This window comes from Diadema setosum, chromosome 11 (genome assembly GCF_964275005.1).
Source record: "Diadema setosum chromosome 11, eeDiaSeto1, whole genome shotgun sequence".
Lineage (NCBI taxonomy): Eukaryota > Metazoa > Echinodermata > Echinoidea > Diadematoida > Diadematidae > Diadema > Diadema setosum.
The window spans coordinates 12,147,613-12,159,800 of NC_092695.1; the positions used below are offsets into that span (position 1 = coordinate 12,147,613).

Consider the following 12,188-nt stretch of genomic DNA (forward strand, 5'->3'; position numbering starts at 1 on the left):
ACAAGGGGGACTTTTTCAATTAGTTAAGATGAACTAACACCAACACCAAATGTTGACTGATCATGATGATGGTAGTAAGTAGAAATGCTCACTCCCAAGGAGTTGTTTGTACTGACCCTGCTATCACTCTTGGGTAGAGCTGAGGTGAACAGCACCAAGGAAATGTTAACAGAATAGTAGATATTTGTTTCACAAACCTCATTATTAAATATGTTTTATGACCAACAAGGAGAATCATTTTGTTTTACCACATATTTTCTCACTATATCATTGTCTAAATTATTCCTCTGTACATGCCCAGAGAGCTGAAAGGCCGCGGAGAGGATTTATTTAGCCGACAGGCGGAATCCATTTGAACTGTATGAAGATGAATCTTTTTAAGTGCGCTACATGTTTTCGAAAGAAACTGCACTCCACCTTATCAACATGCTTGAAGGTGATCTGAGGAGGGACACAGATCGGAATGATGCACTACCTGTACATGTGCAGGTGTTGACCACTCTCCGCTTTTATGCTGTTGGTAAGTTAATAAATTTTTGTTCATTAAATTTTACAAATTGCATTTTATATGTTTGTCCTTTTGTTGTTGTTGGTTTTCTTTTTTGAGTAGTGAGGGGATTTATAACCAATCTCTGTGGGACCATCAATAATGGGAGGGAGCTGGAGGTTCCCCAAGGTTGGTAATACAGGAGATTATGTGTACCCTGGTGAGCACTAGACCTGCATATTCTCTCTTAATGTTATTCGGGCCATTGAGGTTGAAGGCATCGGCCTTAGCTTCCTCAGAACAAGAGAAGAAAAAAAAAAAACGCAAGAGAGAAGAACAGATACAAGAGGATCACCACCAAAAAGCACAAAAGGGAGATGGATATGGAGCCGGCAAATTCAATGATTAAGATTCTTGTCAGAATGTATGTGAGAAATTGAAATTTGAACAAAAAAAGAGGTGAAAAATGTTAAAAATTGGAAATTTTTCCTTCATGCAAAACAAATGATAATTCTTCCAAGAATATACTGAATAAATTATATCATTTGGAGGAAAATCTAAATTCTCAGATGGATTAGTGATTCTTCATTAGGACATACTTGTTATAGATAAGACTTGCTTCATCAGAGTACAATTTAAGTGGAAAATGAACATCGGCATCTTTTGATTCATGCCATTCACAAAGAGATGTATTTTGCTCTGCTGTTTTCATAAGGATGAGGGACATTCACTACAGGACCAAACATCACCAAAGCATTTCAGGTCTGTGGCTCAAAGTGGGATTGGGCTATATTGTTTGTGACATCAAGTGATATTGAGAAATACATACTCCCATTTTTGAAAATTTTAATTTTTTCCAAACAAAACTGTTCCTAGTTTGCTGGATAAAATCCTCCCCAAATAAGGCTCAGATTGCAACAAAATGAACAAAATAAGAAAAAAAGTGCATGTATACATCAGTCCCGTAAGAATGAGCATACTGTACATTATCCTTGTTTCCTATTTTGTTTTCTTCTCTTTCACTTTCCCTCAGGCCAAACATCTATATTGATGTCAGGCATGTCACTGACAAATATGAGGATGCTCTCCAGTGGCTACAATCGGAGCTGGAAGACAGGGGAGAGATGTACAGAAAGATAATTCAGTACACTAATGGAATGAAATCATGTGCCAGCATATTCAACTGGTTTATCAGTAATCTGAGCAAGAAGACGTGTCACCACGAAACAGAGCCGCATCACATCATTGAAATGCTGCATAGCAGGACTACAGCTGGAAAGGCTAAGGAGGTTATCGCGAGCATCAGCATGCCAGGGGGATGCCTCAGGATTGTCATCACTACCATTGCCTTCGGGCTAGGAGTTGATATAGATAACATAGATGTTATCATCAACTGGGGCGTGGACAATGTGCTAACCTACTGGCAGGAGGTTGGCCGATGTGCAAGAGATGGCAGGAGGGGTAAGGCCATGCTCTTTTGCTTCAAGAGATCTCTGAACATGTGTCATGACAAAATCATGAAGGACATGATGACGATGACTGCCTGTCTTCGTGCTACCATACTGAGTCAGTTCACCTGGCATGAACCTGCCTCAAATGGAGAGTGTTCAGTGTCAGAGCAAGTGCAAAGACAGCAGTCAATGCAGCAAATGCCAATGCTGCTCCGATTGTCGTCTGATGTGCCACTGTCACTTCTCATCTAAACAACCCACCTCGGCATCTAGACATTCCTGAGAGGGCCTGGAACAGAGTTCAAACAATCTTTCTTGTCGTCAATGGAGGACCTGACTTCAACTCAAACCACACCATCAATGCTTTTTTTACGGGCATTTCTTCAGAGACACTTACCCATGCCCTTGTGACTCCATGATGAACCCTGTGGAACACCTGTGGGTCCCCTGCACCAAGGCCCTAACCAGCATTTGCTTGATCCTCCCTGACAAGAATCAGCCCAATGTCACCAGAACATCTCAGAAGTAGAAATTAAGCAGAAGGAACACACTTTGTTTAATGCCGCAATAACTGACATAAAGGATGTTCACTGGCGTCACCTTTCATTTCCCAGCAAGCAAGTGATGGTCATTGCAGAGCCCAGTGGCAGAGATCAATGGCCTCATTGACAATTGGCCTTATCAACTTGTACAAACAAACCCAGACAACAAAAATGACTACTGCCACCACCCTCAGACAAAAAGACTTTCTGCCACCAAAATTTACTGGTGACCCAACTTGACCGTGACGAGTGCTCAGCACACATGCTTCCATTTGAAGACTACCTTGATGCACATGACATTGGCCCATCCAAAACTGACAATTTGCCGACTATAGTTGAGACATTTCAGTGCACGCTATTCGGACAGGCAAGACTTTGGATAGACAATCTATTATTTAAGGACTTTACCGACATGAAAGAAACATTTCTTTGATGATTTAGTCCTGCTAAATCAGACTTCACCAAAGTATGTGACTTTAACGCTCAAAACATGACTGACGGAGAGAGTACTGGAGCATTCCCCCAACGACTCCATGTAGCAGCCTCTTACATCGACTATGGGGAAATCCAAATTCGGCACAGACTTTTGGACTCGTTACCCCACAACTGTCGTGCCGCCGTTCTTATGTCGGCATTGACTACAACTCAGACCTGCGACGACATAGCTGCCAAAGCGCAAGTTTACCTTGACATACAAAACAACAAACGAACCATCACTAAAGACTTGACCTTCGCCTCACAAAGCGAACTTGACCAAATAAAGGACGACCTGAACTCTCTTAAACTCACAAACACACTTGACCAGACCTGTGGACGAGCTCGAGACAGAGGACAGGGACCACCCCACTCGGGGTCCGACAGTAGAGATTGCAAGCGTTTGAGGTACCTTCTCTAGTATAGACATTTCGTAAAAATGTCTGAAGCTGGTGAGAAAACCCTAGGTGCAACTAGTGCGCCCCCTGAGGACAAGTTAGACAAGTTTTTGAAAGAGAGTGGTCTGACAATAGACCGATTAGAAGAGTTGGTGAAGGACAGCACCAAACCCAGTCCTCCGCAAGTTCCACCCCCTGTAGTTAATAATGGCATGATGGGAGTTAGTGCCCCAACTGTCCCCAGACTCCCCTGTTTAGGGACATTTTCAGGTAATACCTCAGTGAAGCAAGGGGAAGTTCAATGGGAAACATTCATGGACGTTGCTCTTGAAATTATTAGTGTGCCTGGCTTGGTTGAGACAACCAAGAGGAGGGAGATTGTGACCTGCCTTGTGTCCCCTGCCCGAGACTTTACCAAGCAGACCCCTAATGATGCCCCCGCCATTGACGTTGTGCAATATCTCAAAGAAATTTTTGGGAAACTGGAAAACACAAATCTCCTGCTCCAAGAATTCATGAGTATGACGCAGACGAAGCAAGAGAAACCTTCTGGCTTTTTAAAGTGTCTGCAACTCCATCTGACTAAACTAATCAATGCTGGAGAGATTTCCCAATTAAATGCCCCTAGCAAAGTTTTGGACCGATTCAGAATGGGATGTGCAGATGAGTACATCTTGTCCGTCACAAAACTTCATAACCAAATTATCCCACCTACCTTGAGCCACTTGATCAGCATTGTGCACAAGGCAGAGGCGATGCACGCAGCAAAGCTTGTGCAACATGCTGGGAAAGGCAAGTCCCACGCCAGCAGTACAGCATCTTGCACAGCAACTCGGCTCGCTGCAGCTAGCAGACAACAAGGCGGCAACCCAACCTGCCCCAAAGAAATCGTCCCTGCAAATAAACCCAAGTCACTACAATCTTCCCGAACAATTCAGAGCAAACATCCTAGGATTCGAGTACATTACAGGTGCGGAGAAGTCAGTCATTTCCAGAGGGACTGTAAGAACCATCCAAATGAAAAGCGAAAAGAAGAAAACTTGAAAATGAGAAATCAAACTGTTGAAACGTGGCATGCCATGAATGGCACAAAATGCCAGGTTTCTCAAAACAAATAAAGACCCCTGCCAGAGGGCTGGACAAAGGTTCTACTAGCAAATGCCCTAAAGGTGTGATCAAAGCAAACCTCCTAAAACAAGCTCTCTCCAGATCCCTTCCAAATTAATTGGCGAACCTTGTGAGTCCCCTTGTATGATCGATGATGTAGAGACCTCATGCCTAATTGATAATGGCAGCTTAGTTACTACAATACAGAAATCATTTTTTGATGAACATTTGCGTGGCAGGTACCCAATGCACCAAATCAGAGGTTCCCATCGAATATAGGGTGCAAACGGGCAACCAGTAACATATGAGGGATACAAAGCAATTCCCATCATCCTTCCCAAACAAACAGTAGAGACAGATTTCCCTATTGAAGTGTTGGCAATAATTGTTACATGTCCTACCTTCTGTCCCTCTCCTATCATTATTGGTACTAATGTGTTCCATGAACTTGCAAGTCAGTGCAAGGCGCAATTTGGACCAAATTTTTCTGGACAGACTCTCTATACTCACCTACGTCCATTCACGCTATCAAAAGGCTGTTCATGACTCTAAACTCGGCAACCCCACGTCAGGGGATGTGGGAAAAGTGCATTGTAGGCTCCGGCGCCCTCTGACGGTCAAACCCGGTCATGTAGTTCGGGTACGTAGCACCGTCCAAAGCACCCTACCCCCTGAAGAGGAGCATGAGATACTCGTGCAAGAGTTTGAAGGCAAGTTGAAGACGCTCGCCAACTTACACGTAGTCAACTCCATCCACAATGTACAAGGCAAGAAGGCAAAGGTTGTCGCAAACAATACAGCCAAGCCAATTACCTTGTACAATATACAGATCATTGCTGGGGCATACACTGTCATGTGGAGCAGATCACTCAAACAGGTATGTATGAACTTGGAAAGTAGGATGACTGACATTGACTCTTACTCGACACCTACATACCAGAATGCTACTTGTTACTTCACTTCCACACCTAGCAAGGAAGTTAATGACGACAATGACAACACCGGTGCTATGACATTGCGTCCACGGTCCCCCAAGAAGTGTCTGTTTAAAGCAGATTAGACAAGCTTGAGGGACTGTTTGCGAAAGATGACTTAGACTACAGATGTGCTAAGCGCATGGAGCACAGCATTAAATTGTCTGATAAGACTCCATGGAATGCCCGCGCGTGCCCCATCCCTCAAAGCATGCATAAAGAGGCCAGACAACTCTTCCGAGAGCTCTTCGATGCCAAGTTGACCAGGCCCTCAGAGAGTGCATACAGCTCACCGGTATGCTTGGTACGCAGAAAGTCTGGAAAGCTTAGGATGACGGTACTGTAGTAGCAAATTGGGTACCTTCTGGAGTTAGTATAATGAACACCCCTAGATAGTATAGTGGTTTAGCCCAGGCGGGGATTATGCAAATTGGGGGTCTGTCGTCCTGCATCCTGATTGGCCGCCCAAGGACTGTGGCTGGACGAAGGATTGTGCACCGAACGACTCTCTGGTGTTCTGGTGCTAAATCGGTCAGCATCCGTCTGTACAGCAACGCACGACCCTCGGATATTTGAGGTGAGCGAAGCTGGTAATGTAAAGTAACAGTAGAGTAAGTTTTGTAGTCGTAGTTCGTACGTAAGTTAGCGTATTTTAGGTAATTTAGTGTGCTAGCGCTGTTGCCGCCGCTCAGCCAAGCATTAGCGTGCAGCGCTAGTGTTATTGTAGTAGTGTACTCTTCACCTGGGGTAGGGTACATAATTACAACAGTACACTATCGACAACCTTATAGGCGAGTCATTCCTGATGCGTATTAGCGTACCTAAGATAGAAGACTTATTCAATGGTCTGCATGGCTCTAGATTCTTCACGGTGGTGGACCTGAAAGGTGCATTTTTCCAGGTCCCCCTCAATGAAGAAGATAGGAAGTACAGTGCATTTAACACTCCATTTGGCCTCTTTGAGTTCATGCGCATGCCACAGGGATTGAAACGTACATTGATTTCTGTGTATTAATTAGCCATTAATTAGTCATTTTAAAGAAAAACAAAAGGATTTTTAGACTAAAATTTCTTTCATTGTGTAGGAAATATAAGGTCAAATTTTAAAAAAAAAAAGTTTAGTGTCCCCTCCATCATCCTTTTTTGGATGATTCAAAAATGTCTTATTGAAATTTTCATTAAATTATTTTTGAAACTATCTCAACAGATAGACCTGATTCTACAGTCTTTAAAACTGCATACATTTCAAGAGAGTTTAGGGTATACTAGAGGGGTACATGTGTATAACATGCAAAACAAGAGAATAAAAAGGGCTTCCTCCACGTTTTCATTTTATTCTTTGCTGCACATATAAATCCAATAATGTAGTTAAACATTGGAACTTTGAGTCTTTTTCCAATATCAAATTGAGAATAAAAAGGCCCTCATCCTCAGATTTTTTTTTTTCAAAATCGGGATGCTAAACATTTTTTTTTTTTTTACTTAGGCTAATACTTATAACATATATGAAATTTTTTTTTTGGATAATTTTTACTCTGCTCCCGAAATTGAACCACCTCAATGACACGCCAGCAAATAATTGCAAAATCAATCATAAAGAAGTACATTATTCAGTAAAGAGAAATAATTTCAGATGCAACTAAAATCTCATAAATTTACCAATTTGTTATATGAAATTTTGTATCTTTTCAGATGGATATTGATCATTTGAAAGAACCGATTTAAGTAAAACTTCCAGTAGCAGAAATTGCAAGGATACTCAGAGTATCACGACCAACCATCTATGAGATTATGACTAAACATGGAATCGTATATGAGAAATACACAAAAATATCGGATCATGATCTGCAACGAGCAATTACGGTCATTAGAGACAACCATAGTGAAAGTGGGGAGGCGATGGTTATGGGACACCTTCGTCATCACGGTATTCATGTGTAGAGGTACTGCATTAGAAAACATTTTGAAAGAAGTTGATGCTGAGGTTATTGAAAGGAGGAGATCTAGAACCCATTCCATTAAACGCAGAGTCTATGGTGTGCCCTGCCCTCATTATCTATGGCATATGGATGGCAATCACAAACTCATCAAATGGAAACTTGTGACACATGGAGGGGTTGATGGTTACACAAGGATGATTACCTTCTTAAAAGTAAGTGACAACAACAGAGCATCAACTGTTTATGATCAATTTCTCAAAGCTATCGAAGAATTTCAGTGTCCTTTGGGAATGAGGACAGACCATGGTGGTCCCCATTCCGTTCTGGTTGGCAGTTCAGCGCGTAATGAGCGCATTGAGAGACTGTGGAGGGATGTCAATGATACGGTAACCCAGAAGTACAAGGACCTCTTCCAAAACATGACAAAACTAGTCCCGCCATTATTTCTATAACAACCGAAGTTTGGCCAAATTAAAAACCTCTCTTTGACAAGAAGACTTCACCCCCATTTACTCATTCACCCATACATAAATATTACAACCGTGTAACCAATGTGTATCATTCAATGTATGAAGAGAATTGTATCACTGAAAAAGGATTTGCAATCTGAAGCTCGAAGAGAGGAGATCACACCCAAACACCTCTCGAATAAAATGCTCTTCAAATTAAACTCAACTGTGTCGCAAGTCAGTCATTAAACGTGTACCTCTCAAAATTAAATCTATCCCAGCACAACAGTATGTATCCTCTAAACTCATTCACAAAAAAAAAAAAAAAGCAGATGCAAAACAGTAAAAGAGCTGGTCTGCAACTACATAAAGGCAGTTGTTGCTACCATCCTGCCTATCTATCTGTTGACTCGATTGCGACCACTACCTACGTGTCCGAAGACAAAACACAAACAGTGCTACAGCTCCATGACAACAGGCTCGACAATGTTGAACAATATTCCAGACGGGATAACATAGTTCTCCGTAGACAACATGAAAAGGATGGTGAATCTACTGTCTTTCGATGAGTTTTGCATCCTCCAGATTGATTCGCATGAAAAAGCAGATGCCATTTTAACAGCCACTGACGAGATCAATAATCAGCTACAACAGAAAAAGAGCCTGCTTTATCAAAGGAGAGGGAGAGCAGCTGTCAGGCACTCCTGAGAGCTGCGGACAAGCTCTTCAACAACCCAGCTAAGGGAGATCTCATTGCTCTTCACTATAATTTCACAGACAGGGGTTTGCCTTCTTCGCTCCCACAATGGGTTGGCAACAGATTTAACATCCTTTTTTAAAACACAACCATCCTGCTGCTTATTGGAGATGCTGTACTTGAATACTTCACTGAAGTGCAAAGACCATAAAAGGACCTCCAAATAGGTGAAATTGAGAGAGAAGGTGAAGAGACGGGTACGAGAAAAGCAGCAGAAGCTAACAGAAAGTCAAAGAAAGCCAGCGACAAAGTAGAAGAACTTATGGAGTGTATCTTGCAAGATGGAATAATGGTACATAAGGATAAGTGTGAAATGCTTGTTCTTGTTATATCCAAGACAAAAGGTATTGCAACACTGAAAGCACAGATACAGTTTAGGACCAAAATTCTTGGTCAGGACATTGGGAAGCATACCTTGAGTAGGTGCTCTCTTCAGGACTGAAAGGACATTCTCCTCAGTTCTCCAGAACCAACTGAGATGGAATTCATAAGAGATATTGCAAATCCAGGACAAATAATTCATCGACGATTCACAGACAAGTGGGAGGAAGGTGGGAAGGAGCAGTGGTATAGTGGAGCTGTGGAGAACTTGAGACGGGGAGTTGGAAATCTCTTAAGAGAGTAGCAAGGAACATTTTTTCATGACACTTGCTGAATTTTTTACTGACATTCACTTAGGTGACATGTGTTTACTTTTCCATAATACAGGATGTCCTACACAGTATTTCTGTATGACAGAAGGAACATTTGTCAAGACTACACATAAATGAAATGCTTTGGCATTATTTGTTGATATTACAGCCTAAAAAAATCGACTCTGGTTACATGTCGTTTTTGTAAGCTACATTGTACAGGTTTGATCAGTTCATCATACGTACATGGTTCAGATTATACAGAGGATAGTATGCTTTAAAACAGTTGACAGGCAACCGCATCAATAAATGTACGGCACATTTTGCAGGTGACTTCTATGTACAATGTCTATACCTTAGAGTATTTCTCACAGCAAGTTTTATGAATTTCTTCTTTTTTTTTTTTGGGGGGGGGGGGGGGGCTTCAAGATTTGATTCATTACAATATTGACCAATCTATGCAGTATTTATCAAAAGCAAAGTGAGAATAAAAATCATGATCAAGTGTTGACTACAACACCCCCTTCATAAAATTGGGCAAGCGAGGACATGTAAGACTGGCATTCACTGCCATGATAAAACTAGTCCACTACGAAAACAATTCTTGTCAAATTTCAGCTCTATCTGAGAGTTGTTTCCATAGCTGCAAACACAGACACTCAATAAAGCGTACTTTGCATGTAACCTTTGGTTGCATGCATGTAGACAAACTCAATTGGGGGCAAACTTCCACTCATTCTTAAAATCAGTGGGGACTTGGGATGACTGTCTCACCTGCATATAAAGAAGAAAGAGGACAAATGTGTGATAAGACAATGTTTTCAATAGTGCTACATTTGCAATGAGATTTGATCATGCACAGGTATTGTATGTTTACAATGGGCAGGAACACTCTATCCGAGTCTGAGATTTCTTTTGATTTGGACTTTTATAGGGGTAAAATGATGTTATTCATTCAGCATTTATCAGAAGGTGAATCCAATTAAAAATTCAGAATATCCTCCCTTAGGAAACAAAACATGAACACTATACCTGTAAGAGTTTATGTCAACAATGAAGTCATTAAATGTGCATGCTCCTCCCCCACATTGACAGCAATCAAACTTGAAAGAGTCACTGGAGAGAGTCAAATTTACGCTGGCAATCCTGACTTTGTGGAGTTTCTATCTGTAAAAGAAGCCACACCCTCCATAATGGACAAAACTACCACAGAAACAACAATATGTCATGAGCACTGCAAATTGATCACTGACAATAAAGACAAGTGCAGTATTTGTCCAGTAGGTAGAGGAGATTTTGTATCGTGGAAGGGGAAAACAAGTCAAGGACCAGGACAGAACATCACTGAGCTCAACAACAAAGCTAAGTTATCTTGACAAGGATGAACTTAAGATGCTTGCAAGACGACTGCATCATGAAAAAGAGAAAACTGAGAGAAAAACTTCACTCCCTTCAGAAACATGTTGAATTATTCTTTAAGGAGAAAAGTACATGTATGACGGATCCAGCAAGTGAAGCTTCGGTTGAGGGCTCACTGCCGAATTGCCAACAGGAGCTAGACAATCTCCTATCACCAAAATCAGCTGGTTGATAACTCTGGGAGTAACAGAAGAAAGCAATGAAGATGAAAGATACGAGAGGGATGAGATGGAGTCTAAAAATTTTGAAATGGTGCATAGCCATATACCACAAATCACCTGCTGCATACAACTTGATAAAGGAAAGTGGAATGTTGGTTCTACCATGGAGCTACTAACAGAGATGGAGTAACAACGGTTGGGGTTCTTTTGAAGTGATGTTCGAAGCCGACTCGTAAAAAGTAATCCTCGCTAAGCCCCCGTGAGCGAGAGCGATGACAGATGAGACAGTGCGTACGCACAATGACGTCATCCGCAGCGCGTTCACAAACTGGTTCTTACATAGAACCTCTTTGTTCTTATTACAGTCTCGTGATCGTGCGTACACACCAATTCCTCATGCACACATCACCATCACCCCGAGCGTGTCGATATCTCGTATACCCTTACAGCGTGTGTTAGCATTACCCATTACTTACGTTATTTTACATCACTCGGCTTTCGTCTTTCATACGCGCACTTTTATACGATTATCGATCTATCATGGATGATTTTACGGATTTTGAGGTTGCAGATGATGGTGGTGGGAATGTCGTTTGTTTTTGCGACAGTCTTTCAACTGAGGATGTTGTTCAGTGCAGGGCGGAATCTTGTCCAACTGAGTGGTACCACAAATCCTGTGTTGGGCTTGACACCGGCGAAGGCCAAACTGACGCCGATTTCAGCGAATGGGTCTGCCCACTTTGCGATACATGTGCCACGAACGTCATTGACGGTAAGGATCATGGGCTAAATTATTAACAATTTTCACACCTCCATGCCTCTGTATCCACATTACCTCTCAGGGGACCTTCTTTTTTAAATGGTGGCTGGTAGATGTACCGTTTATTTTAGGTAGGCGAGGACTAATGAGGCCTGAGAGGAGACCAGGGCCGGGCCAGACGAAGGATATAAAAAACGTGACGCGAGGCTGCTTGCAAGTACAAGGCTCACGGCGGCGACGACGCGAGCTAGCTAGCAATGTCAATGGCAATTAATGCTTGATGATATTTTATGAATTTTTAGTGATGAGGACTTGACTTGTATGTAATGCGATATAATGTTGATGTAGAACATTTCTTGATAGAGTTATATTTGTTGCAATTGTGAAATATATTGTAACGTAGGAATTAAGCTAGTATTAATTTCATTTCTTGTACAGAAAGAAAAATAATATATTACATGTAATCGTGATCTAAGTTGCTTTGTGTTGCCTACAATTTTTAGTACAAATGTTGTAATGACAATGTCACATATGAGTAAGAAATTAATTATTTTTTATTTTATTCTTGATTTCATTTATACTAAGTTACTATAGTATACAGTGCAGTGTAAATCAATGATCCACCACATGCCACATG

At 41.6% G+C, this 12,188-nt stretch overlaps 1 pseudogene; it reads left to right on the forward strand.

Annotated features, from left to right (window-relative positions):
• Positions 1–2,651: 2,651 nt before the first annotated feature.
• On the forward strand, positions 2,652–3,375 carry LOC140235291 (uncharacterized; annotated as a pseudogene).
• The last annotated feature ends 8,813 nt before the right edge of the window (positions 3,376–12,188 follow it).